At 43.2% G+C, this 27541-nt stretch overlaps 1 protein-coding gene across 4 annotated transcripts in view; it reads left to right on the top strand.

The window, feature by feature from the left end:
• The first annotated feature begins 22123 nt into the window (after positions 1–22123).
• Positions 22124–27541, top strand: part of oca2 (oculocutaneous albinism II) — a 546847-nt gene continuing 541429 nt past the window's right edge. For 3 of the 4 annotated variants that reach the window (XM_087987811.1, XM_043692287.2, XM_087987810.1), the window contains exon 1: positions 22124–22300. The gene's annotated coding sequence lies outside the window, so the exon portion shown is untranslated. Of the gene's footprint in view, positions 22301–22707; positions 22826–27541 lie in introns of those variants that run through there. The other variant, XM_043692289.2, reaches the window with a different exon arrangement.

The following is a 27541-nucleotide window of genomic DNA, read 5'->3' as shown; positions in this document are numbered from 1 at the left end:
TATTACACATAGGAGATGTACAGCACGGAAACATGTCCTTCGGTCCAACTCATTAATGCTGACCAGAAATCCTAAATTAATCTTGTCCAATTCACCAGCGCTTGACTCATATCTCCCTAAACCCTTTCAATTCATGCACCCATATGCCTTTTAAATGTTGTAACTGCACAAAGCCCCTCCAACTCCTCAGACAGCTCATTCCATACTTGCACCACCCTCTCCATGAAAAAGTTGCCCCTTAGGTCCCACGTGGGCGACACGGTGGCTCACGTGGGTGACATGGTGGCTCAGTGGTTAGCACTGCTGCCTCACAGCACCAGGGTCCCAGGTTCAATTCCACCTTGGGTAACTGGCTGTGTGGAGTTTGCACGTTCTCTCCGTGTCTGTGTGGGTTTCCTCCGGGTGCTCCGGTTTCCTCCCACAATCGAAAGATGTGCAGGTTAGGTGAATTGACCATGCTAAATTGCCCCATAGTGTTAGTCAATTAGTCAGAGGGAAATGGGTCTGGGTGGGTTACCCTTCGGAGGTTCGGTGTGGACTGGTTGGGCCAAAGGGCCTGTTTCCACACTATAGGTAATCTAATCTAAATCTTTCCCCTCTCACCCTAAACCTCTAGTTCTGGACTCCTCCACCCCGGGGAGAAGACCTTAATATGCCAGGAAAGATCTCAGGTTTCCTTTCTTAAAAGGACTTTAACGAGCCAGTGGTTTTGTATCGGCTATAAAGCAGTGTTGTGGTCATTTTTAAAGAGACCTGCTTTTTACTTCCAGATTTTTTTTTAAGATCAAAATTGAAATTCTCAAAACATGCCAGGAAATACAAATCACTAAAAGCTACTGGATAGCTGCCAAACACAGTTAAAAGAGCCAATGGAATGTTGGGCTTTATCTCAAGAGGTCTTGACCACAAAAGAGGGGAAGAATTATTCAATTTCTATTAGATTCTTCATCAAAAATAGTAGGGAGACAGGAAGTAGGAGTACAAGTAAACTATTCAGTCCCTTGACCCTGCTCTGACACTCAGCAGGGACCATGTCTGACCTACCTCAACGCCATTTCCCTGCAGTTCCCCCCAAATCCCCTGATAGCTTTAATGTCAAGGTTAGGTGAGGTTGTTCCCCTTAGAACAAAAGAGATTGAGAGGATATTTGATAGCAAACCACATGGTTATGACAGACTTGGATAAAATAAACAAAGAAAAGCTATTTCCATTAGATAAAAGTCCGAGGACGAGTGGACACAAAAAAGAATCTGGATGGGATTGAGAGTTGTGAGGAGGATACAAAGAGGCTTCAAGATGATTTAAAGAAGTTGATCGAGTGTATAAACACATGGCAGATGAAGTACAATGCAGCTAAATGTAAAGTTATATAATTCAGTGTGATAAACAGAAAGGAAGAGTACTATTAAAATGGTGATATATTAGGAAGTATGGATGTACAAAGGGACCTGGGTGCCCTTGTAGAATCATAGATTCCCTACAGCACAGGGCGAGGCCATTCAGCCCATAAAGTCTGGATCAAACCCCCAAAAAGCATCCCACTCAGACCCAGCACACCACTCAATCCCCATAACCCCACATTTCCCAGGGCTAATCCACCTAGCCTGCATATCTCTGGACATTATGGGACAATTTAGTACGGCCAAGCCTCCTAACCTGCATCCGGGGAGGAAATTGGAGCACCCAGAGGAAACCCATACAGACACAGGGAGAAAGTACAAACTCCACACAGACAATAACCCAAGAGTGGAATTGAACCTCGGTCCCTAGAGCTATGAAGAAGCAGCGCTAACCATTGAGCCATCGTGGCCACCTCAGTCAGTTGTACACCAGTCAATAAAAGCAGATAGGCAAGTGCAGCAAGCGATTAGGAAGCTGAATAGTACATTGCCCTTCATCACAAGAGGATCTGAATTCAAAAGTAGGGATGCCTTTCCGCAGTTATATAGGACTTGGCGAGACCACACCTCGAGTATTTCATGTAATCTTGATCTCCCTACTTAAGAGAGGATATACTGGCCACCATGGGAGAGCAGTGGAGGTCAACAACATTGATACAGGAGAGGTAGCACTGTCCTATGAGTAAAGACCATTTATGACTTGGAAAGATTTCTTCGTTCAAATGGTAGTGAACTATTGCATTTCTCTTCCACAGAAAACTGTGGAGGCCAACTGACTGAATAGATCCAGGAAAGAGATAGATACATTTTTATATGTTAAAGACATCAGGGGACAAGGGGAGAAAGTGGGAGTGTCTCATGGAGATTAAGGCTCAACCACAATCATTTTGATGGTACAGGTTCAAAGGGGCCGAAAGGACTCCTTTCCTTAGTTTCGATGTTTAAGGTTTTGGGAAGCGATGCAGAGAAACTGTGAGGAAAAACCTGACCACGCAGTGAGTGGTGATGACTTGGATCTCACTGTTGTGATGCTGGTGGATACAGAGACAGTCAATGATTTCAAATGGTCACTTGGGTGAACATTATTGGAAAGGCTGTCAGGTTGCAGTGGATGAATGGGACTGACTTGATTGCTCCATGTGCAGCCAACATGGACATAGTAGGCCAAATATTCTTCTGTGCCATTATATCATTAAGATATATCCTGTTGGTGTTGACTTTCAAAGCGATAATCTGCTCTTTCATTGGCCAGTGTTTATCTGTAGCATCCATTTTCCTTTCATAATGTCCTCCATATATTGATGCTGCTAAATGCTTTGTTTTTCAATTGTCTCAAGATAGGCAGGAAAAACACTTGCATTGCTTGTAGGGATTAAAGAAGTTAAGGGCCAAAGTTGACTGTCTCTGATGGGATTACTGAGCTATTCAGTCAAGGGTTACCAAGGGCTGAAAACTTTTGACTTTTCGAAATAATTCCCAAATCAAGTCAGTCATAAACCCAGCAAGGCATTGATGCTGGGTGCTAAGGCTAATTGACGATAAGGAAATGACACAGTAAGAGGACTTAAGAGGGAAAGAAAAATTCTACACTGAGCCACTAAGCATCTTTAAGAGCCTTATGTATTAAATGCTCATTAGTGACTGAAGTGGTAAGCAGCCCCCATTTCAGACTGGTGAGAAACTATAGCTTCATGCAACGATGATCAAGTTCACTTCAAGTGGGATAGCGATTTAAAAATGAAGAGAGGTTGAACAGGGTATCGTTGCTTCTGTGACATTCTGGTTGAGGGATCGATCTTTATTTTGAACAGAGGAACAGGATGAAGCCATTCAGCCCCTCAAGTCTACTGCATTGTACAATTAGATCATAACCTTTCCATATTTCAATTCTATTTATCCACCTTGGTTCTACAGCCTTACATATCCCTCTCTAACAAATAAAATATTAAATTAAAGTCATTATTAATTCCCAGTTTTGATATTTTTTAAACTTGTCACAGCCTGTGCAGCTTTTTTGGAGGGAGTTCCTGATTGCCTTCACGTTTTGAATGAAGAAGTGTTTCCTCAGCTTTATCTCTGATTGGTTAAATTCCAATTTTAAAGTTTGTATCCCCTTGTCCTGGACACCATAGCTACAGGAAATAGGTCAGACAGAGATAGAGAGAGACTGTTATATTACTTAATCACCTTAAACACTTCATCACAGAAGGTACAGTTGAAGTGCCAGATCTTTTCCCAGACTAAAGGAGATAAGGTAAAGTCGCCAGAGTCTTACCAGACCATAGGACTGCTTTCTCATTAGAGAGACAATTGGTGGGTCATCAGGTGAGGGAGAGGCCAAGAACGAGAACATTTCACGGTAATATCAGGTAGTGATGGGAATTGAACCCATTCCGTTTGCATCATACTGCTTTGCAAACCAAGTGTTCAGCCAACTGAGCTAAACTGTGGTATATTCCCAGCAGAGCCAACACTCAAACATGAAACAGCAACCTCCCCTCCCACTCTTCATCTGTACTCCATCCTTCCCCCTTGGCTCTGATGAGTTCATTCATGTTGAAATGTCCTTTAATTTCTACACCGACACTCTGGTTGGGGGTGGAGAGGAGGTGAGGCAATGTCATTCAAGAGGGTGAGTGGAAGCTGAAGGAATGTGGAAAGGTTCAAAGATCTCAGAGCAAGAAACTAGGCTATAAATGGAAATGACAACTAAACCCTCTGGGCCCCAATATTTTTGAGACATTATTCATGTCCTCCATTTTGGAGACAGAACCAAAGTATTTATTGAATTGGTTTGCTATCTCTTTGTTCCGAGCTGAAAATGTGTTGCTGGAAAAGCGCAGCAGGTCAGGCAGCATCCAGGGAACAGGAGAATTGACGTTTCGGGCATAAGCCCTTCTTTGTTCCCCATTATAACTTCTGGTGTTTCTGAAACAAACCAGTAACAGTTCAGAATGAGGTCAAGAACACTATTTATAAAAGAAAAAACACAACAGTTTCATAAGATCGCAAAGACATAGTAGCAGGAGTAGGCCATTGAGTCTGTTGAAGTGCATCTCATACTGTCATTCAGAAGACCAGAGTTGATCTTAAAGCAACCCTAACTCTACTTCCATGCCTCTTCACAAATCCCTTGACTCCCTTCTGAAAACAATCTGGAACTTAGCCTTGCATACAATTCAATTACTCATCCTCTACTACATTCTTTGGAAGAAAATTGCAAAGTTTAACAATCCTGAGAAAAGATTCCTCCTCACCTCCCTCTTAAATGGGAGACCTCTTATTTTTCAAAAGGTGCTCCTTAGTTTTAGATATTTTCACTATGCGAAGTATCCTTTCATCATCCACCCTGTCGAGTTCCCCTCAAATTTACGTGTCAATAAGATCACCTTCTAAACTCCCATGAGTTCTCAGGTAGTTGAGCAGTTTGGGACGAGAAGGAATTTGATAGAAGGCACTGGACCCTCCAGAAGTGAAGGAGCTATGTTTTGCTCTCCAGAAAAATCACCTCAAGTCTGATGACAGTTTATTTCCTCTTTCTGATTGCTATAAGCTATGACTTTTAATTGATAGGTCAAGTACCTTTCTAGAAACTAATAGCAAGAGGCAGCCTTTTGGTCCTTTGAGCTTGTTCCAAAATTCAATCTGGTCAAAGGCAATCCTTCACCTTGACTCGATATTCTTGCTTTCTCTCTGTAACCCTTGATGTCTTTGAATATTGTTACAACACGGGGTAAACCCTCCTGCTTAATTTAAAACCAGTAACACAGAAAAGGTTTATCCCATGCAGCAATCTGAAAATTCGAGAGGTCATGAACTAGTTAAAGCAAAAATAACAACTTTCTTTCTTAAAGCATAACAGTGAATAATTAACTAACAACTATTTACCATTCCACCCCCTAACCTATTTTTTACTTTCCCTTCTATAATAATAGTCCGATAAACCCCCGATTATGATTTACAAAACAAATCTCCTTATCTCAAAACCAGGTAGCTTTCGTTCTTTTCTGAATTCCTGTCTTCTTTTCTTATTCTTGGAGATTCGGCTTCACAGGTTACTGATCGATAAAGGTACCTTTTCAGAGAGCTATTTTCTGGGCAGTGTGCTTGGCAGTTCTCCTCTCAACTGTTCAATCTTCCTTGGTCTTATACCCCTAAAGACCAAGGCTTTTAAGATTGTCCATATACTCACTTCAAACTGAATTGGAGTTTGGTATTTTTCGGGGTATAATGTAAACTGATTAGCCTAATTCGAATCTGTTTTGTCATTTCCAGGCAACCAGCTAATCAAGTTGCTTGATCAAAATGTAACACTTTTTTTTTCAGAACACTTGGTTCTGTCAGGTAGTTTTTGATAATTTTTAACTCTCTTAAAAGGTACAGTACACCCATATCTTCATAACAATATCTAACAATCTATCAATCTCTTTCTTGAATATATTCAGTTTCCATAGCCTTTTGTCATAATCCAGAGTCTGACCTCCCTTGGAGCAAAGAAGTGTTACCTCATCTGTCGAATCGGTCAAGAAGTCTGTTCACCATCGCCTTCTCAAGGGCAACTAGGAACAGACAATAAATGCTGTATCAAAGATTTCTGAGGCATTTGTACACAATGGAAATCTGGAAGCTGAAGACCATAGCAAACTCTGTAGTTTGGGCCATTGACCAAGGTTGGGTTTGTTGCACAATCACTTGAAAAATGATATCCCTTTAACAAAATGCAGATCAGTCAGGATGTCAACATTTTCGTAGAATCCCTACAGTGTGGAAACAGGCCATTTGGCCCAACAAGACCTCACTAACCTTCCAAAGAGTAACCCACCAAGACCCATTCGGCTATCCCATTACTCGACATTTCCCCTGACTAATGCAACTAACCTACACAACCTGAACACTATGGGCAATTTAGCATGGCCAATCCACCTAAACTGCATATCTTAGGATTGAGGAGCACCCAGAGGAAACCTATGCTTGCACTAGGAGAATGTGTCCACACAGTCGCCCGAAGGTGAAATTAAACCTGGGTCCCTGGTGTTGTGAGGCAGTGCAACTGTGTCACCCTAATTGTAACAGGTGATTTAAACACAGTTCATTAAAAGTCGGCTGTACTAATCCCTTGGTATCTTTACAAGGATGAATGGGAAAATGTAAAATAGAAGAACAGTCTATTTACAGTAGTATTTTCCTGGCATTGCTGATCCATCAGGATATTGTTATACTGGTTAACTCATAGAGTCATAGAGTCATAAAGATGTACAGCGTGGAAACAGACCCTTTGGTCCAACCCATCCATGCCGACCAACTATCCCAACCCAATCTAGTCCCACCATGCCAGCACCCGGCCCATATCCCTCCAAATCCTTCTTATTCATATACCCATCCAAATGCCTCCACCACAACCTCTGGAAGCTCAACCCATACACGTACCACCCTCTGTGTGAGAATGTTGCCCCTTAGGGCTCTTTTATATCTTTCCCCTCTCATTCTAAACCTATGCCCTCTAGTTCTGGATTCCCCGACCCCAGGGAAAAGACTTTGTCTATTTATTCTATCCATGCCCCTCATAATTTTGTAAACCTCTATAAGGTCACCCCTCAGCCTCTGACGCTCCAGGGAAAACAGCCCCAGCCTGTTCAGACTCTCCCTGTAGCTCAGATCCTCCAACCTTGGCAACATCCTTGTAAATCTTTTCTGAACCCTTTCAAGTTTCACAATATCTTTCCGATAGGAAGGAGACCAGAACTGCATGCAATATTCCAACAGTGGCCTAACCAATGTCCAGTACAGCCGCAACATGACCTCCCAACACCTGTACTCCATACTCTGACCAATAAAGGAAAGCATACCAAACGCCTTCTTTGCTATCCTATCTACCTGTGACTCCACTTTCAAGGAGCTATGAACCTGCACTCCAAGGTCTCTTTGTTCAGCAACACTCCCTAGGACCTTACCATTAAGTGTATAAATCCTGCTAAGATTTGCTTTCCCAAAATGCAGTACCTCGCACTTATCTGAATTAAACTCCATCTGCCACTTCTCAGCCCATTGGCCCATCTGGTCTGATCCTGTTGTAATCTGAGGTAACCCTCTTTGCTGTCCACTACACCTCCAATTTTGGTGTCATCTGCAAACTTACTAACTGTACCTCTTATGCTCACATCCAAATCATTTATGTAAATGACAAAAAGTAGAGGGCCCAGCACCAATCCTTGTGGCACTCCACTGGTCACAGGCCTCCAGTCTGAAAAACAACACTCCACCACCACCCTCTGTCTTCTAACTTTGAGCCAGTTCTGTATCCAAATGGCTAGTTCTCCCTGTATTCCATGAGATTTAACCTTGCTAATCAGTCTCCCAATGGGGAACCTTGTAGAACGCCTTACTGAAGTCCATATAGATCATATCTGCTGCTCTGCCCTCAACAATCTTCTTTGTTACTTCTTCAAAAAACTCAATCAAGTTTGTGAGACATGATTTCCCATGCACAAAGCCATGTTGACTATCACTTATCAGTCCTTGCCTTTCCAAACACATGTACATCCTGTCCCTCAGGATTCCCTCCTACAACTTACCCACCACCGAGATCAGGCTCACCGGTCTATATTTCCCTGGCTTGTCTTTACTGCCCTTCTTAAACAGTAGCACCACGTTTGCCAACCTCCAGTCTTCTGGAACCTCACCTGTGACTATCGATGATTGCTGGGCCTCTCAGCAAGAGGCCCAGCAATCACTTCTCTAGCTTCCCACAGAGTTCTTGGGTACACCTGATCAGGTCCTGGGGATTTATCCATCTTTATGCATTTCAAGACATCCAGCACTTCCTCTTCTATAATAGGGGCATTTTGCAAGGTGTCACCATCTTGGGCGGCACGGTGGCACAGTAGTGGGCGGCACGGTGGCACAGTTTGTGGGCGGCACGGTGGCACAGTGGGTGGGCGGCACGGTGGCACAGTGGTTAGCACTGCTGCCTCACAGCGCCTGAGACCCGGGTTCAATTCCCGCCTCAGGCGACTGACTGTGTGGAGTTTGCACGTTCTCCCCGTGTCTGCGTGGGTTTCCTCCGGGTGCTCCGGTTTCCTCCCACAGTCCAAAGATGTGCAGGGTCAGGTGAATTGGCCATACTAAATTGCCCGTAGTGTTAGGTAAGGGGTAAATGTAGGGGTATGGGTGGGTTTCGCTTCGGCGGGTCGGTGTGGACTTGTTGGGCCGAAGGGCCTGTTTCCAGACTGTAATCTAATCTAATTTAATCTAAAAAAAAATTTAATCTATTTCCCTACATTCTATATCTTCTATATCCTTTTTCACAGTAAATACTGATGCAAATACTTGTTTAGTATCTCCTCCATTTTCTTGCTGATCTTTGAGGGGCCCTATTTTCTCCCTAGTTACCCTTTTATCCTTAATGTATTTGTAAAAACCCTTTGGATTCTCCTTAATTCTATTTGCCAAAGCTATCTCATGTCCCCATTTTGCCCTCCTGATTTCCCTCTTAAGTATACTCCTTCTTTCTTTATACTCTAAGGATTCACTCGATCTATCCTGTCTATACCTGACATATGCTTCCTTCTTTTTCTTAACCAAACCCTCAATTTCTTTATTCATCCAGCATTCCCTATACCTACCAGCCTTCCCTTTCACCCTGACAGGAATATACTTTCTCTGGATTCTTGTTATCTCATTTCTGAAGGATTCCCATTTTCCAGCTGTCCCTTTACCTGCGAACATCTGCCTCCAATCAGCTTTCGAAAGTTCTTGCCTAATACTGTCAAAATTGGCCTTTCTCCAATTTAGAACTTCAACTTTTAGATCTGGTCTATCCTTTTCCATCACTATTTTAAAACGAATAGAATTATGGTCATTGGCCCCAAAGTGCTACCCCACTGACACCTCAGTCACCTGTCTTGCCTTATTTCCCAAAAGTAGGTCAAATTTTGCACCTTCTCTAGTAGGTACATCCACATACTGAATCAGAAAACTGTCTTGTACACACTTAAGAAATTCCTCTCCATCTGAACCTTTTAACACTGTCTTGTACACATTTAAGAAATTCTTCTTCATCTAAACCTTTAACTCTATGGCAGTCCCAGTCGATGTTTGGAAAGTTAAAATCCCCTACCATAACTACCCTATTATTCTTACAGATAGCTGAGATCTCCTTACAAGTTTGTTTCTCAATTTCCCTCTGACAATTGGGGGGTCTATAATACGATCCAAATAAGGTGATCATCCCTTTCTTATTTCTCAGTTCCACCCAAATAACTTCTCTGGATGTATTTCCGGGAATATCCTCCCTCAGCCCAGCTGTAATGCTATCCCTTATCAAAAATGCCACTCCCCCTCCTCTCTTGCCTCCCTCTCTATCCTTCCTATAGCATTTGTATCCTGGAACATTAAGCTGCCAGTCCTGCCCATCCCTGAGCCATCCGTAAGTGCTATGATATCCCAGCCCCATGTTCCTAACCATGCCCTGAGTTCATCTGCCTTCTCTGTTAGGCCCCTTGCATTGAAATAAATGCAGTTTAATTTATTAGTCCTACCTTGTCCCTGCCTGCCCTGACTGTTTGACTCACTTCTGTTCTCAGCTGTACCCGTCTCAGATCGATCTCTTTCCTCACTATCTCCCTGGGTCCCACCCCCCACCTTACTAGTTTAAATCCTCCCAAGCAGTTCTAGCAAATTTCCCTGCCAGTATATTAGTCACCTTCCAATTTAGGTGCAATCTGTCCTTCTTGTACAGGTCACTTCTACCCCAAAAGAGATTCCAATGATCCAAAAATGTGAATCCTCCTCCCATACACCAGCTCCTCAACCACGCAATCATCTGCTCTATCCTCCTATTCCTGCCCTCACCAGCTCATAGCACTGGGAGTAATCCAGATATTTCTACCCATGAGGACCTCCTTTTTAAATTTCTGCCTAACTCTCTGTAATCTCCCTTCAGAATCTCAACCTTTTCCCTTCCAATGTCGTTGGTTCCAATGTGGACAATGACCTCTTGCTGGCCCCTCTCCCCCATGAGAACATTCTGCACCCTCTCTGAGACATCCTTGATCCTGGCACCAGGGAAACAATACACCATTCTGCTTTTTCTCTGCTGGCCACAGAAACGTCTGTCTGTACCTCTGACTACAGAATCCCCGAACACAACTGATCTCTTGGAAGCCGACGTACCCCTCGTTGCATTAGAGCCAGTCTCAATACCAGAAACTTGGCTGTTCATGCTACGTTCCCCTGAGAATCCATCACCCCCAACATTTTCCAAAACAGCATACCTGTTTGAAATGGGTATATCCACAAAAGACTCCTGCACTAGCTGCCTACCTCTCTTACCTTTCCTGGAGTTAACCCATCTATATGACTGTACCTGAGACTTTCCCCCCTTCCTATAACTGCCATCCATCACATATTGTTGCTGTTGCAAATTCTTCATCGTTTCTATCTGTCTCTCCAACCAATCCACTCGATCTGATAAGATTCGCATCCAACAGCATTTATGGCAGATATAATCCGCAGTAACCCTTAAACTCTCTTTAAACTCCCCCATCTGACAAGAAGTACCTATCAATGCAAAGGCCATTTTTGCTTCTTCACAATCTACAGACCCAGAAAATAACACCGTGTTATTCCTCTACAAACACTGCCACAGGTTAAATTAATAGCTATGGCTTATATTTTAAGTTTAATCAAGAGACTTATCTCTAAAAACATATAATCAAGAAAGATTATATGTGGTTAGCTTCCCACAGCCCTGTAGCACTGTTTACCTTACTTCCAGATACAAGGTGGATTTTTCTCTCCTCATGTCCAATCACAGTCAGCCTTTTTCCCGCAAATCACTCATCTCAATCTCTTGCAGTGTCTGGCCTACTCCATTACTACTTCCCAGTTTTACAGTCATCATCAGTGACTTTAGTCTGCACTATTTGTAGAATTGGCCCTTGAATGTTGACTGTCTTGAAGTCTGCTTCAACTCCTGGCTGTTGTCTTGTTGTCTTTGTCTTTGTCTCTGTCCCTCTGATGCTCCATAAGGCTTCTCTAGCTCAGTGGAACTGCCTCATGATCTGACAAATATTCAGCAATTGTTCTTCTGCTCCAATTCTCCTTCTTGGTTGTCCAGTGGCATCAAAAACTTTCTACACACAATTCATGGCATTTTGTTCCCTTTCTTTCCTCTTGTTCCAGTTCCCAACTTGTCAAAGTATTCGGAAAGGCCTCAGAGAAACGGAACTGCTCTCCCCTATCATCACCACCTATTGTTGGAGGTCTTGCTATGACATGTCACTCTGCTGCAGCACCCACTATCATGACTGTGTAGTCATCACTCAGTATTAGTTTTAGCTTTAAAAAAGCCCATAAGACATCATCAAGTATTTGGAATCAATCATATATACAGTATATAGCACAAGGAATAAGATAAAATTTATTATCAATTCTGATGGAATATCTGGCCCAAACGTATTATAAAAATAAGTAAAACTTGAGAAGGGGGCATACTGATAGGAACCATCTTGTTTACTTCAAAACGTAGCTCCAGTATATCCATTTCCAAGTAGTACTGGTGTTTCTTTGCTGAGCTTTCCCTCTCGGAATGGATTTATAATGTTTCGAATAGCTGATTTAGCTTTAGATTGGACATCATTACAGTGATTTAATTAAACTGCTTTAAGCAAACAACATCATTAAAATAGTTCCCCTGGTAACTCAGTTAAGAAGCAGTTGTCTTCAGTGTAGAACTGAGCAGCTAAAGCCCAAGTTTAATCCTTGGTTTCTACATTGGAAATAGGAACAGAAGTAGATCATTTGGCCTTTTGTGTCTGCTCTACCACGGCTATTTGTTTGTGTTTGAAATTGCACAATATCACTTGTCGCTGATAACCCTTGATTTGGGGTGGCACATTGGCTCAGTGATTATTGCTACTACCTCACAGTACCAGGGATCTGGATTTGATTTCTGCCTTAGGTGACTGTCTGTGTGGAGTTTGTACGCTCTCCCTATGTCTGCGCGGGTTTGCTCCGGTTTCCACCCAGAATCCAAAGATGTGCAGGTCAGGTGAATTGGCCATGCTAAATTGCCCATAGTGTTCAGGGATGTATAGGGTTGGGGAATGGGTTTGGGTGGGATACTCTTTAGAGGGTCAGTGTGGACTTGTAGGGCCAAACAGCCTGTTTCCACACTGTAGGGATTCTATGAATTTATCTTTGTCTAATGAGAATCTATTGTCTTTGGCCTTAAAAAACATGCAATGACCCTCACCTTCACCATCCTTGGAAGAGTTCAAAGGTCATACAACCCTCTGAGAGAAAACAAATCTCCTCCTCTCTGTCCTGAGAGGGTGACTCCTAATTTAAAACGTGCCCCCCCCAATTCTGGACTGACCCATGTCCAGCTTGTCATGGCTATACTGGATCTTATACCATTTAAACAAGTCACATTTAGCTCTGCTGAACTCTGGGACAAACAGGCCCAGCCTGTCCAACCCATACTCATATGAAAGTACACTCATTCCAGGTATCAATCTGTTAAATCTTCTTTGAACTGATAACAATACATTTAGATTCCTTCCTTAAATAAGGAAATGAAAACTGCACACAGTATTCGAGATGTGGTCTCACCAATGCCCTGTATAACTAAAGCACAACATCCTTACTTTTAATGTTCAATTCCTCTCATATTAAAGAATTATATCCCAGTAGTCTTCTTACTTACTTTCTGTACTTGTATACTAACCTTTAATGACTTATGCACTCGAACTCTTAAATGCCGCCGCACCTTAGAATTCTGTAGTCAGTCTCAATTCTAAGAAAAACTCTGCTGTTTTGTTCTTCCTGCCAAAGTGAATAATTTCACATTTTCCCACCTTATACTCAGAAAAAGACCTACTTATCCCAACTCCCTGCTTTCTGTTGGTTGGTCGATCCTCTACCCGAGCTAATAAATTAGCCCTAACCCCATGTTATTTTATCTCGTATATTCAGCTTTTGTGTGGCCCCTTATCAATTGCCTCTGGAAGTCAAGGTATACTACATATACAGGATCTCCATTCTTCACTTTGCTTGTGACATCTTCAAAGAACTCCAGCAAATTAGTCAAACATGGTTTACCCTTTATAAAAACATACTGACTCTGATAGATTATGTTTCGGCTATCCGAACATCCTGTTGCGACTTCCTTAACAATGCATTCTCATGAATTTGGATAGGTGAGATGAATAAGCCAAAACTTGAAAAATAGAGTTTAAAATGCTTAATTGTGAAGTTGTCCATTTTGGTCAGAAAAATAGAAAGGCAACATATTAGCTAAATGGAGGGAAACTTCAGAGTGCTTCAGTGCACAGAGATCTGGATGTCATTGTACATGAACTACAGAAAATTCATATGCAGGTACAGCAGCTAATAGGAATGCAAATGGAATGTTGGCATTTATTGCCAGAGGAATAATGTGTGAAAATAGAGAAGTATTGCTGCCTTTGTACAAGGCATTAATGATACTACACCTGGAGTATTGTGTAAAGTACTGATCTTCTTATTTGAATAGGGATGTTGTTGCTTTGGAGACAGTTCAGAATAGATTCACTAGATTGATTCCAGAGATGAGGGATCTATCTTATGAAGAGAGATTGAGCAGTTTAGGCCTATACTCTCTAGAGTTTAGAAGAATGAAAGGAGACCTAATTAGGGTACTTAAGATGCTAAAGGGGATTGATAAAGTAGATGTAGGGAGGATGTTTCCCCTTGTGGGAAAATCTAGAATGAGGAGTCACAGTTTTAGGATAAGGGGATAAGCAGATTTAAAACAAAGATGAGGAAAAATTATTTCTCTCAAAGGGTCATGAATCTGTGGAATTCACTATCCTAGAGTGCGGTGGGGCCTGATACATTGAGTAAATTTAAAGAGATGATACACAGATTTTTAATTAGTAATGGAATGAAAGGTTATTGAGAGTGGGTGGGAAAGTGAAGTTGAGCCTGAGTTGAGGTCAGTCATGACTATGTTGAATATTGTAGCAAGCTTGAGGGGCTGAATTAATATCCCCGTGTCATCCCATTTCCCTTCAGTCAAAGCAAAATGCACAGAGACACAGTTGCTTTACCTTCCTTTATTCCAGGCCCTGGAGAGAGAGAGAGAGAGAGAGAGAGAGAGAGAGAGAGAGAGAGAGAGAGAGAGAAAACAATCACCCATGTGCACAGAGACATGAGTTCAAGGTCTTCTCTTGAACAAACAGCTTCTTAATGAATTACATAGTCATTTTACAGGGAGGAGTGTCTAGATAAGGCAACATACATATTAATAGAGTGACCGTTACAATCAACGAGTATCGATAGCAGAGACCAAACCCTTTACTGTTATACAATAGGTGTTCTTAATTTTGTTAGCTGGATTAATATAAAGGATACTTTTCCCCTTGTTAGGTGACCTTGCATGTTGAATGCTTCCAATATTGTTAAATGACTTTATATAATGAGTGGTTTTCCACCTTGTTAACCCATTACCCTTGCATCCAGCACCGCCTTGTTAACTATAAGTTCTTATCTGATCTGAGTCATGCTCAGCTGAACCTCTTGTTTCACCAAACTCTTATCTGATCTGAGTCATGTTCAGCTGAACCTCTTGTTTCACAAAACTCCTATCTGATCTGAGTCATGCTCAGCTGAACCTCTTGTTTCATCAAACTCTTATCTGATCTGAGTCATGCTCAGCTGAACCTCTTGTTTCACAAAACTCCTATCTGATCTGCGTCATGTTCAGCTGAACCTCTCAGAACTTAACTCTTTCCCTGCCTGCACTCAGCTGAACCTTTTGATTCACAAAACTCAGAACTTAACCCTTTCCCTGCCTGCTTATACCCTTGGCAAAAGTGAGGACTGAAGGTGCTGGAGATCAGAGTCTAAGTTAGATGGTGTTGGAAAAGCACAGCAGGTCAGGCAGCATTTGAGGAGTAGGAAAATTGACATTTGGAGAAAAAGCCCTTCATCCGGAATGAGGCAGGGAGCCTCCAGGGTGGAGAGATAAATGTAGGGGGTAGAGGTGAGAAGAAGGTAGCCAAACTACGTACAATAAATGGAGGGAGGTGGGGATGAGAAGAGGGTGGAGTGGATAGGTGGGAAGGAAGATTGGCAGGTAGGACAGGTCATGAGGATGGTGCTGAGCTGGCAGGTTGGAACTGGGGTAAGGTGGGGGGAGGGGGAATGAGGAAACTGGTGAAGTCTGCATTGATGCCCTGGGATTGAAGTCTTCCTCCAGGCGTCGGGTGGTGAGGGAGCGGCGGTGGAGAAGGCCCAGGACCTGCATGTCCTCGGCAGAGTGGGAGGGGGAGTTCAAATGTTGGGCCATGGGGTGGTTGGGTTGATTGGTGCAGGTGGTCCGGAGATGTTCCCTAAAGCATTCTGCGAGAAGGCGTCCAGTCTCCTCAATGTAAAGGAGACCACATCGGGAGCAACAGAACAATAAATGACATTGATGGATGTGCAGGAGAAACTTTGATGGATGTGGAAGATTCCTTTGGGGCCTTCAATGGAGGTGTGGGAGGAGGTGTGGGTAAAGGATTTGCAATTCCTGTGGTGGCATGGGAATGTGCCAGAAGGGGAGGGTGGCTGTTGGGGAGTGTGGACCTGACCAGGTAGTCACTGAGGAAACGGTCTTTGTGGAAAGTGGAAAGGGGTGGGGAGGGAACTATATCCCTGGTGGTGGGGTCCGTTTGGAGGTGGCAGAAATGTTGGCGGATGATACAATTTATGCGAAGGTTGGTAGGGTGGAAGGTGAGGACCAGGAGGGTTCTGTTCTTGTTGCGGTTGGAGGGGTGGGGTTTGAGGACGGAGGTGCGGGATGTGGATGAGATGTGCTGGAGGTCATTTTCAGCCACATGAGAAGGGAAATCACGGTCTTTAAAGAAGGAGGCCATCTGGTGTGTTCTGTGGGGGAACTGGTCCTTCTGGGAGCAAATATGGCAGAGGTGGAGGAATTGGGAATATGGGATGGCATTTTTGCAGGAGGTAGGGTGGGTAGAGGTGTAATCCAGGTAATTGTGAGAGTCGGTGGGTTTGTAAAAAATGTCTGTGTAAGGTCGGTTATCATTCATGGAGATAGAGAAGTCCAGGAAGGGGAGGGAGGTGTCAGAGATGGTCCAGGTGAATTTAAGGTCGGGGTAGAATGTATTGGTGAAGTTTTTGAACTGCTCAACCTCCTCTTGGGAGCACGAGGTGACACCGATGCAGTCATCGATGTAGAGGAGGAAGAGGTGGGAGTGGTGCTGGTGTAACTACGGAAGATGGACTGTTCTATGTAGCCAACAAAGAGACAGGCATAGCTGGAGCCCATACGGGTGCCCATGGCTACCCCTTTCGTCTGGAGGAAGTGGGAAGATTCGAAGGAGAAATTGTTAAGGGTGAGGACCAGTTCAGCCAAACGAATGAGAGTGTCGGTGGAAAGGTACTGGTGGGGATTTTGAGAGAGGAAGAAACGGAGGACTTGGAGGCCCTGTTCATGGCGGATGGAGGTGTAGAGGGATTGGATGTCCCCTATATACATTCTCACCAGCTCTTAGTTCTTATCTTCTTATATTCTTACCTGCCAGGTTTTTGCCCACTCACTCAAATTATCTATATCTAGCTGCAACACCTTTTGTCTTCTTAACTATACACTTTCCTATCTATCTTGATTTCAGCTGCAAATTTAAGTGACATGTTTTCTCTACTTTCATTGGTTTGAATTTAAAAACGATGAGGACACATTACAGGCCCCTGTTTGACTCCACTCCTCATATTCTGCTTTCCTTCATCTACAGCACAGACACTCCTTCAAAGAACACCAATAAATATGTTACGTATGATTTCTCTTTGATGAAACCATGCTGACTCTTCCCAACCTTTTCTTTGAGTCCAGCTATAGTCTCTTTAGTGATTGATTCTAACCTTCTGCATGACAAACAGCAAGTTAACTGGCCTATAGTTTCCTGTTTTCTGCCTCCCTTCCTTGTTGTGTAGTAAGGTTCTATTTGCTGCTTTCCAGTCTGTTGAAACCTTCACTGAACATAGCAAAGTTTGGAAATATAACAATTCATTCTGAAGAAGGATCATCGCTGGACTTGAAACATTAACTCTGCTTTCTCTCCACAGATACTGCCACACTTGCTGAGTTCTTTAGTAATTCTGTTTTTGCTACCTCATTAGCCATCTCTTTCAAGATCCTAATAAGATTCATCTTGACTAGGAGTCTTGTACCATTTCCCTTGTGTTTGCAATTTTGCTCACTTCCTCTCTTTCTTTCATCTCCTGACTTACATATAGAACTAGAATGCTTTTCATATCGTCTACAGCGAAAGCAGAAGCAAGAATGTGTTTATTTTAGCTGCAATTTCTTTATTATGCACTATTAACTCCCTATTTTCCTTCTGTAGAGAACCAACACTCACTTTACTTTCTCTTTTCATTTTTAAACACCTTGCGAACAGTTTAACATTCCTAACTACCTTCCTCTCATACTTTAAATTCCCGCCTCCTGATTTTAGTTATAATCTGCCATTCTTTACATTCTAGCCACTCATCTTTGTTTTCCCTAACTTCTTTAGTTAACCACACATGGTAAGTCCTCCCTTTAATTTTTTTTAAATATTAAAGAATATACTTACCCTGAGTGGTCTAAGATATTTCTTTGAATGTCATTATGTCTCAATTGGTCTGTTCCCTAACTTTAGTGTACAACATCAGGTTACCGTCCTTCATCAGGAGCAGTGCTCTGAATGCTTGTAATTTACAATAAACATGTTGAACTATAACCTGGTGTTGTGTGATTTTTAACTTTGTCCATCCCAGTCTAACACTGACACCTTGACATCATGTCTAACTTAGTATGGCAGTTCTCTTCAGCTAGCTCAGCTTCAATGCCCATATAATAACTCTTGCTTATGTTAAAGATACTAGTCGTAGATGCAATCTTCTTCCTTTCAGACTGGATGCAATATTCAATCATATTTTGGTAGCGGCCACCTAGGTGGGATCTCAGATCACTAATTAATTCCGCCACATTTCACAATACCAAATCTAATATAACCTGCTTGCTGGTTGTTTCAAAACATGCTGTTCTAAGAAACTATCTTGAAAGCATCCTATTTGGTTACGACTGCCATTCTGGTTTTTCCAGTTTATATACAGACTGAAGTCACCCATGAGTATTGCTGCCCCTTTATCACAAGCACTCAATATTTCTTCTTTTATACTTTGTCCAACATTGTGGTTACAATTACATCGCGTGTACATCACTCCCACAGGTGACCTATTTCCCCTTCTATTCTGCGATCTTCAGCCAATCCAATTCCACATTCTGATCTCCTGAATCAAGGTCATGTTTAGCTATTTCAGGATTACAGTGATATCCCTCCAACTTTACCAATTTCCTATTTTTCACAAATGCATAAGCTTCTCAATACCCAGGAACCATTTGTTGACACCCCATGGCCATATCTCTGGAATGGCTATCAACTAACATTTATTTACTTGGAAATGCACTATTAACTTGCTTCATTTGTTAGGAACGTAATGCACATTCAGATACTGAGCCTTCAAGTTTGTCTTTTTGTTATTTTTGCAACATCTAGTCTTGATTGATTAATTAATTTAGATTGTTGGGGTATTGCTAAGATAATCTTTTCTGCCCCTACTTGCCCTTGACCCTTTTTCCTCTATTACATTACTCTGATTTACCACATCTTTCCAAATTTGGTCCCTTGCCACCTCCGCTCCCCCGACTGATTGCTAAGCTATCACATGCACGCACTGGATACAAAGGCTCAATAATGCCTCTTCTTCCTCAGGCAGCTGAGGGAATTTGGCACGACGGCGAATACCATTGCCGACTTTTATAGGTGTGCCATCAAGAGCATTCTGTCTGGATGTATCACTACTTGGTATGGTAACTGTACCATTCAAGATCAGAGACGGTTACATAGAGTGGTGAACTCGGCCCGGACAATCACAAAGGCCAACCTCCCATCTATAGAATCCATCTACCAGGCCCGCTGTCAAGGAAAGGCCGCCAGCATTCTCAAAGATCCATCCCACCCTGGCAATGCTTTTCTACAACTTCTACCATCGGGGAGAAGGTACAGAGTCTGAACACATGCACCAGCCGGTTTCAAAACAGTTTCTACCCTACTGTTGTTAGAATACTGAATGGACTCAGAAACTCTTAACATTTGCCTGTTTGTGCTGCTATTTACCTATTATTTACTTATCTATTCTACTTAACTCTGTGATCAGCGTGTATTGCTCGCAAGATAAAGCTTTTCACTGTGCCCCAGTATACGTGACAATAAATTCAATTCTAATTTCTAATTCTATTGGATCTCAACTGAATTGGAGAAGGGAATGGTACAATGTTTAAGCTCCATAGGAGGCTAAGAACAATGACGGAAATGTGTTGCCGGAAAAGCGCAGCAGGTCAGGCAGCATCTAGGGAACAGGAGAATCGACGTTTCGGGCATTAGCCCTTCTTCAGGAATGAGGAAAGTTGGTCCAGCAGGCTAAGATAAAAGATAGGGAGGAGGGACTTGGGGGAGGGGCGTCGGAAATGTGATAGGTGGAAAGAGGTCAAGGTGAGGGTGATAGGTCAGATTGGGGTGGGGGCGGAGAGGTCGGGAAGAAGATTGCAGGTTAGGAAGGCGGTGCTGAATTTGATGGATTTGACTGAGACAGGCTGGGGGGAGGGGAAATGAGGAAACTGGTGAAATCCGAGTTCATCCCTTGTGGTTGGAGGGTTCCTAGGCGGAAGATGAGGCGTTCTTCCTCCAATCGTCGTTTCGCTGTGGTCTGACGATGGAGGAGTCCAAAGACCTGCATATCCTTGGTGGAGTGGGAGGGGGAATTGAAATGTTGAGCTACAGGGTGGTTGGGTTGGTTGGTCCGGGTGTCCCAGAGGTGTTCTCTGAAACGCTCCGCAAGTAGGCGGCCTGTCTCCCCAATATAGAGGAGGCCACATCGGGTGCAAAGGATGCAATAGATGATATGTGTGGAGGTACAGGTGAATCTGTGGCGGATATGGAAGTTTCCTTTGGGGCCTTGGAGGGAGGTGAGGGGGAAGGTGTGGGCGCAAGCCTTGCACCTCCTGCGGTTGCAGGGGAAGGTGCCGGGAGTGGAGGTTGGGTTGGTGGGGGGTGTGGATCTGACGAGGGAGTCACGGAGGGAGTGGTCTTTACGGAATGCTGATAGGGGAGGGGAGGGAAATATATCCTTGGTGGTGGGGTCCGTTTGGAGGTGGCGGAAATGGCGGCGGATGATGCGCTGTACATGGAGGTTAGTGGGGTGGTAGGTGAGGACCAGTGGGGTTCTGTCCTGGTGGCGGTTGGAGGGGCGGGGTTCAAGGGCGGAGGATCGGGAAGTGGAAGAGATGCGGTGGAGGGCATCGTCGACCACGTCGGGGGGGAAATTGCGATCCTTGAAGAAGGAGGCCATCTGGGATGTGCGTTTTTGGAACTGGTCCTCCTGGGAGCAGATGCGGCGGACCAGAAGGAATTGGGAGAATGGGATGGCGTTTTTAGAGGGGGCAGGATGGGAGGAGGTGTAGTCCAGGTAGCTGTGGGAGTCAGTTGGTTTGTAGTAGATGTCCGTGTTGATTCGGTCGCCTGAGATAGAAATAGAAAGGTCGAGGAAGGGGAGGGAGGAATCTGAGACTGTCCAGGTTAATTTGAGGTCGGGGTGGAAGGTGTTGGTGAAGTGGATGAACTGTTCAACCTCCTCGTGGGAGCACGAGGCGGCGCCGATACAGTCATCGATGTAGCGGAGGAAAAGGTGGGGGGTGGGGCCAGTGTAGTTGCGGAAGATGGATTGTTCCACATATCCTACGAAGAACAATGACGGGAGGGTATGCTTCTAGGCCACACTTGAGCCGATGTGTTTACAAGTGTGCAGGGAAAATCTTATCGCTAATGTCAACATAAAATCAGATTCCTTACATTTACAAATGTCTGAATATTTGATCAATTTGCACAGACCTGCACTGTAAGTGCAGCGTGTTGATTTCAGGAGAGTACAGGAGTGCACTGGTTGGCTGTGATGCCCCACACAGTTAAATAGTAAACTGAGTAACAGAGAATCATTTGTATAAATGGAACCAAGTACCAGCACCATGCTAATAGGAGAAGACAGGGAGAAAACTGGGATGAATTTAATAAATTGTTTAAACTAAATAACAATTTGGCTAAAGTAGGCCCAGTTTGGAAATGGCTGTGTCCTGTTGGAGTTGTCGCAGTAAACTGTTGTTCATTCACATATTGATACCTTTCTCTCTTTTTGACTGTGCTCCAATGAGGCTCTGGTTATATACACACCCAGCACACTGAAACCTTAAGAAAATTCCCCAAGCAATTAGACACATCCACACAAATACCTTCCTGACTCAGATAGAAAGACTCTGAAAATTAAAGGTCTGACTTTCCACACTTTTGCCCAACTGTGTAAAGCTTTCAGTTTGTTGAGGAAAAACTGAGGAACTTGAAAGCTGTTTGTTCCTTAACATGGTGTGTAACTTCCAATCCATCAACCTCAGTCTACCATGCAACGTGTCAACAGTACTGGTTACACAGGGAATAGTCAATGTGGCAATCAAATGTACTATTTGCTGTTAATTGGCCATCACATGATGACAAAGCCAGGGCTGTCAGACTTACCCGTGATTGGGGAAGGTTCACTCTCAAGTGTTATGGGATAGCAGCTACAGTGAGCGGAATCCATTCCAAAATTACAACCTGCTTTCCTTTCAGGAACTCTTCAACTTGTTTAATAGCTGCAATCTTTTCGATGTTCCAGTAATTCTATTTGCACCACCCTTCTTTCTGTGGAACTCTATTCTGAATCTGGAGAGAACTCGACGATTGTTGCTCTAAAGTTCTTCAGCAGATTTATTTGTACTGGTAAGATCAAGCTCTTTTGATAGATTTTATACTTCACGTTTGCCCTCAGTCAGATGTCTTTACATTTTAGTTTTGGATGCAAAATGGCCCTTTATTCCTGAGTTTGTCCACCTCTTAAGACTTTTGTTCAGAAGTATACCTCTTTAGGGCAGGTACTCATCTCTTACCTGACTAAAATGCCTTTAATATACGAGTGACAGCAAATTATGTAACTGTACAGGGATTTGCGGCTCAGCCTGGTCGTACTTTTTTTTTGTAACTGCCGCAGTTTATTTCTGTAGCAAATTAATTTGAATCGCTGTAATATTCTGTGGTACAACTTTAATCAACTGTCAACCCCGCCTCCCCCACAGCCGGCTGCCTTCATAGTTTCTATTAAACCTAAGCACCAGTCATTTTGTAAATTTCAAAAATGCACCCGTGAAACCATTTCAGCACACGCTATGGTCTAGCAGAGGAGAAAAGCCAGCTTTCAGAACTATCATCAGAACATCCTTGCTCTCCAGCAGTTCAGTGAATCAATAAGTAAGATCCAACGATTATTCCCATTGTTAACGTTTAAGAACTCAATACTAGTACGACACAGCAAGCAGGGATAACATGATACAGGGCCACTGAAGATTTGATCCGACTGCTGTTGTAAAAATCTAATGTTCCGTTTTATTTTTTTTTGTGTAGTGTTCGTGTGATTTAATTTTACGGCTGCCCTAAATCAGAGTACAACAATTCCTTTGCAAATTGTTCTGCAGCCGTGCAAGCGAGTTAATTTAAGGAGGCTGATAGATTTTTGCATGGCCGTACAACTTGCAAATAATGTTTCATTGCTAAAGCGCAAACAAAATTGCAATCCAATCCAAGATTGGATCGGTGTTTCGTCAACTCTGCTTGCTTCAATTGCAGCGGCTTTCGACTCTGTCCTTGGATATCTTCAGAACAGAGGAAGATGGTTCATTCAGTCAATTAACAACAACTTGTATTTGCATACCCTCCAAGGTGGTAGAGATATAACTTAATGCTTTCTCTAACATTTGAGCCAAAGCTGGAGAAATCAGGAAAAATGATAAAAGAATCGAACAAACGTGTCGGCTTTCAATAGCATCAAAGACAGAGGTAGCAAGTTTTTAAAGAGGGGAATCCTGAGCTCGGGACTAACGCAGCAGAAACTTTGGCCACCTAGTGGTGGAGTTACTTAAAACTCCCACAACACCAGGTTACCGTCCAACAGGTTTATTTGGAAGCACTAGCTTTCGAGGCTCTAGTCGTGGAGTAACTAAAACCAGCAGTGCATGGGGATCGGGGGAGATAGAACTGGGGAAATGCAGAGATCTTGGAGAGCCTATTCTGCCATTCAATAGCATGAGATCTTATTGCGATTGTAAGGATCATAAACAAAATGAATAGAGTTTTCAGATAAAACAAACCAGAACACGCTTGCATAGCAAGTCAAGCAACACTTGAAGGAAAAATGAAGTTTAATAGTTCAGGACCAGGTCCTACACATGCTTTAGCTGGTAGGAGAGGATACCCAGGCAAATGAATGGGACATCTATTTTAATGTAAAAATATTCATGTCGATGGAAGATTTGCTTTGTAGCTGCGTATATGCTCCAGTATTTTAAAGGAGTGATTGTTTCTAACATAAACATGTGAAAATTCTGAGTAGTGTGGACCTTCATTTCTCCTAGACAGCGTCACACTGCCATTTGCTACAGTTCTCCATTCTCACTCTGCAGGAGCAGAGGTCACTTGTCGGTGATTCAGAGCAGCGAGCAGTGTACTTCACTCCCTAACCCATTGGTGCAAGGATATAAGCATTGTCTGTACAGTTGTTTTTGCATGTTTTGACTGCATTCATGCAAAAGCAATCTGTCCGTTTGGAATATTGTGTGCAATTCTGGTCTTCCTATCAGAAGGATATTGTGAAACTTGAAAGAGTTCAGAAAAGATTTACAAGGATGTTGCCAGGGTTAGAGGATTTGAGCTATAGTGAGAGGTTAAATAGGCTAGGGCTGTTTTCCATGGAGCGTTGGAGGCTGAAGGGTGACCTTTTACAGGTTTATAAAATTATGCGGGGCATGAATAGGTTAAATAGACAGTCTTTTCTAAGGAGTGGGGGAAGTCCAGAACTAGAGGGCATAGGTTAAGGGTGAGAGGGGAAAGATATAAAAGAGTCCTAAGGGGCAACATTTTCTCACAGAAGATGGTGTGTGTGTGGAATGGGATTGCCAGAGAAGTGGTGGAGGCTGATACAATTACATCATTTAAAAGACATCTGGATGGGTATATGAATCAGAAAGGGTCAGAGGGATATGAGCCGGATGCTGGCAGGTGGGACTAGATTGGGTTGGGATATCTGGTCGGCATGGATGAGTTGGACCGAAGGGTCTGTGTCCGTGCTATACATCTCCGACTCTATGAATGGATTGTATAATGTGGCACCATAGGTTACATGGAAGAAAACCTTGTGTTCACGAGTCATTTCGTATCTCCAGGTCATCTCAAAGCAATTCACAACTACTTCGGAGTTGTAGTCATTGCTGCGTTGTAGGAGATGTGACAGCCAATTTGTGCAAAGCAAGTTTCCACAAACAGCAAACTGCCAATGACTAGCTTATCTGTCCTGAATGGTATTGATTGCAGGATTAATAATCAGCCTGGACACTTGTACAGATTTTCTTCAAAGTAATGTCATGTGAACAGTGAAAGTACAAGGTTGCAAGGAAAAGGCAGAGGAATGGCATGAGATATATTGCTCAATTGAAAAGCCATACAGACCTGATGGGCCGAAGAGTCTCCTGTGTATTATGATTCCATAATCTCATATGGTCATCCAAGTGAGTAAACGGAGATAAGGTTTAAATCTCACCTCTGCTAATGGAGCATGCACCCAGTGCCGCACTTGAAAAATCAGCCTGGGTTTATTGATATATGTCACTGAAGTGAGTCGTTAACTCACAACCTTCTGACTCAGTAGCTAAGCTGCTACTCTTTGAGCTGATGGGTCACATAACAACGATAATTCAACTTCTTCCCCAATGAACACATGACCCTGAAAACCTTTGCAAATGAAAAGAATGTGGCAAGAATGCTACAGTTCATTAGTCAGTTGATTTATCAAAATAAAACAAGGAGCTATAAATTATTAAGATCTGATACAAAATCAGAAAACACTAGAGCAACTCAGTAGGTCTCACAGTATCTGTGGGGAGAAAGTAGAGTTAACATTATCAGTCTGGTGAGTTCTGATGAAGAGTCAATGGACTCAAAATGTTAATTTTGTTTCTCTCTTCACAGTTGCTGTCAGAACTGCTGAGTTTCTTCAGCAATTTTTGTTTGTGCTTCAGTTGATGGCACAGGGATTGTGACAAAATCAATTACAACCACTTGATGATAAATTATTGGAAATAGTTTGGTTGGTATCTTTTATCAGATGTGTTAGTTCTGTATATTTGTAGTAAATTCTCACAGAACAAAAAAGGCGAGATTAATTTCGGATATCTGGTCGGCATGGATGAGTTGCACCAAAAGGTCTGTTTCTGTGCTGTACAACACTGACTGTTTGTTTTTTTAAGAAGTGCGAACTTTGATCTTTACTGATGTGGTAGCCGCTCAATGTAAACACCAATGCTTTCTGTAGTTCAAACCTTGATGGACTTGATTGATCCTGCCTCAATAGTCAACTGTGAATCTTTGTCATCAGCAAAATGTTCAGCGTTTGTCACTGCTTCAATGTTATTTGTTCTTTTTGAAGTAACTATTGAATTAATTGTGTAGTAATCGTTATGTCCCTAAAAATTGTATAATTAACAGAAATGTCATTGACAAGACAGGCTGTATTAAAGCTGGATACTTTCAAGTGGTGGGGTCTGTACCTATCTGGGTGCCAGACGCAGAATCAATAGCAACTTTCTAAAGACGATATTGACACTTGTAAAGGAAATATTAGCTGGCAATGCAGAGAGCACAGTGAAGTGGGGTAAATTAAATACATCTTCTAAAGTGGTGGCACATACTTAATGAGACACATGTGGCTGGATTTATATAAAAGTGGAGCTGGAAAAGCTAGCAAATGCTGTGCCTCCAGCTACTCTCATACCACTACCCTCCCCCCCCCCCCACCCCACACCCACTTTTCCCCCCCCCCGATTGGAATTAGGATTAGGAGTAGGCCATTTGGCCCCTTGAATCTCCCCTTTCATTTGGGAAGGGGAGTTTTGGGCTATATTAGATACATGGGCTTCTTATAAGACCTAAGATATAGGAGTGGAAGTAAGGCCATTCGGCTTATTGAGTCCACTCTACCATTTAATCATGGCTGATGGGCATTTCAACTCCACTTACCCGCTTTCTCCCCGTAGCCCTTAATTCCTTGCGAGATCAACAATATAAGACAAATGGGTAATGGGACTTATGGGTAAGGAGAGTTGGGATCACCCAGTCTCTGGGCCCATATGGAGACACCGCCCCAAGGATCAACCCATCTCTCCCCTTTGGATCCCGCTTTCACATATCTGGCTCTCTGTCTACCTGGCTCACTAACATACCCACTCTCACCACCACACACTCTTTCTCCCACCCTTTTTGAGGCCTCTCCAACCTGGTGTCGGTGGGAGCCCATTTAAGAAAAAAAAATAGAATTCCTACAGTGTGGAAACAGGCCCTTCATACCAACAAGTCCATACTGACCCTCCGAACAGTTTGCCACTACTTTACATTTACCCCTGACTAATGCGCCTAACTATACATCCCTGAACATCGTGAGCAATTTAGCATGGCCAATTCACCTAACCTGCACATCTTTGGATTATGGGACGAAACCAGAGCACCTGGAGGAAACCCACAAACACGGGGAGAATGTGCAACCTCCACACCGCCAGATGCCTGAGATTGGAATCAATTCCAGGTCCCTCGCACTGTGAAGAAGCAACGCTAACCACTGAGCCACAATGCCGCTGGACTTACCCAGGATCCTCAGCATGGTTGACTGGCTGTAGTCCTAGCAGTGGACACCACTTTCTGCTGGCACTGCTGGGATTTCAGAGCTGCCTGTTATCCAATTGTTAGGAAGCTTTCGAGATGGGAGGTGCTCCTAAGAGGGGGACAGAAGCCCTGACTTCAATTACTCAATACAGCTCCCAATTTTAAATGGCTTTGGGAAAGCCTTTGGGATTGTGACATGGGGTTGGGATACCCTAACATTTTAGTTATAGTGGGCGCGTGCCATTAGTGCCCCACTTAAGT

This window comes from Chiloscyllium plagiosum, unplaced genomic scaffold, assembly GCF_037043375.1.
Source record: "Chiloscyllium plagiosum isolate Xiang-an unplaced genomic scaffold, Cpla_swu_hap1 HiC_scaffold_6, whole genome shotgun sequence".
Taxonomy (NCBI): domain Eukaryota; kingdom Metazoa; phylum Chordata; class Chondrichthyes; order Orectolobiformes; family Hemiscylliidae; genus Chiloscyllium; species Chiloscyllium plagiosum.
The sequence above is the reverse complement of the archived record's forward strand: the minus strand, read 5'-3'. Positions and strand labels throughout refer to the sequence as shown.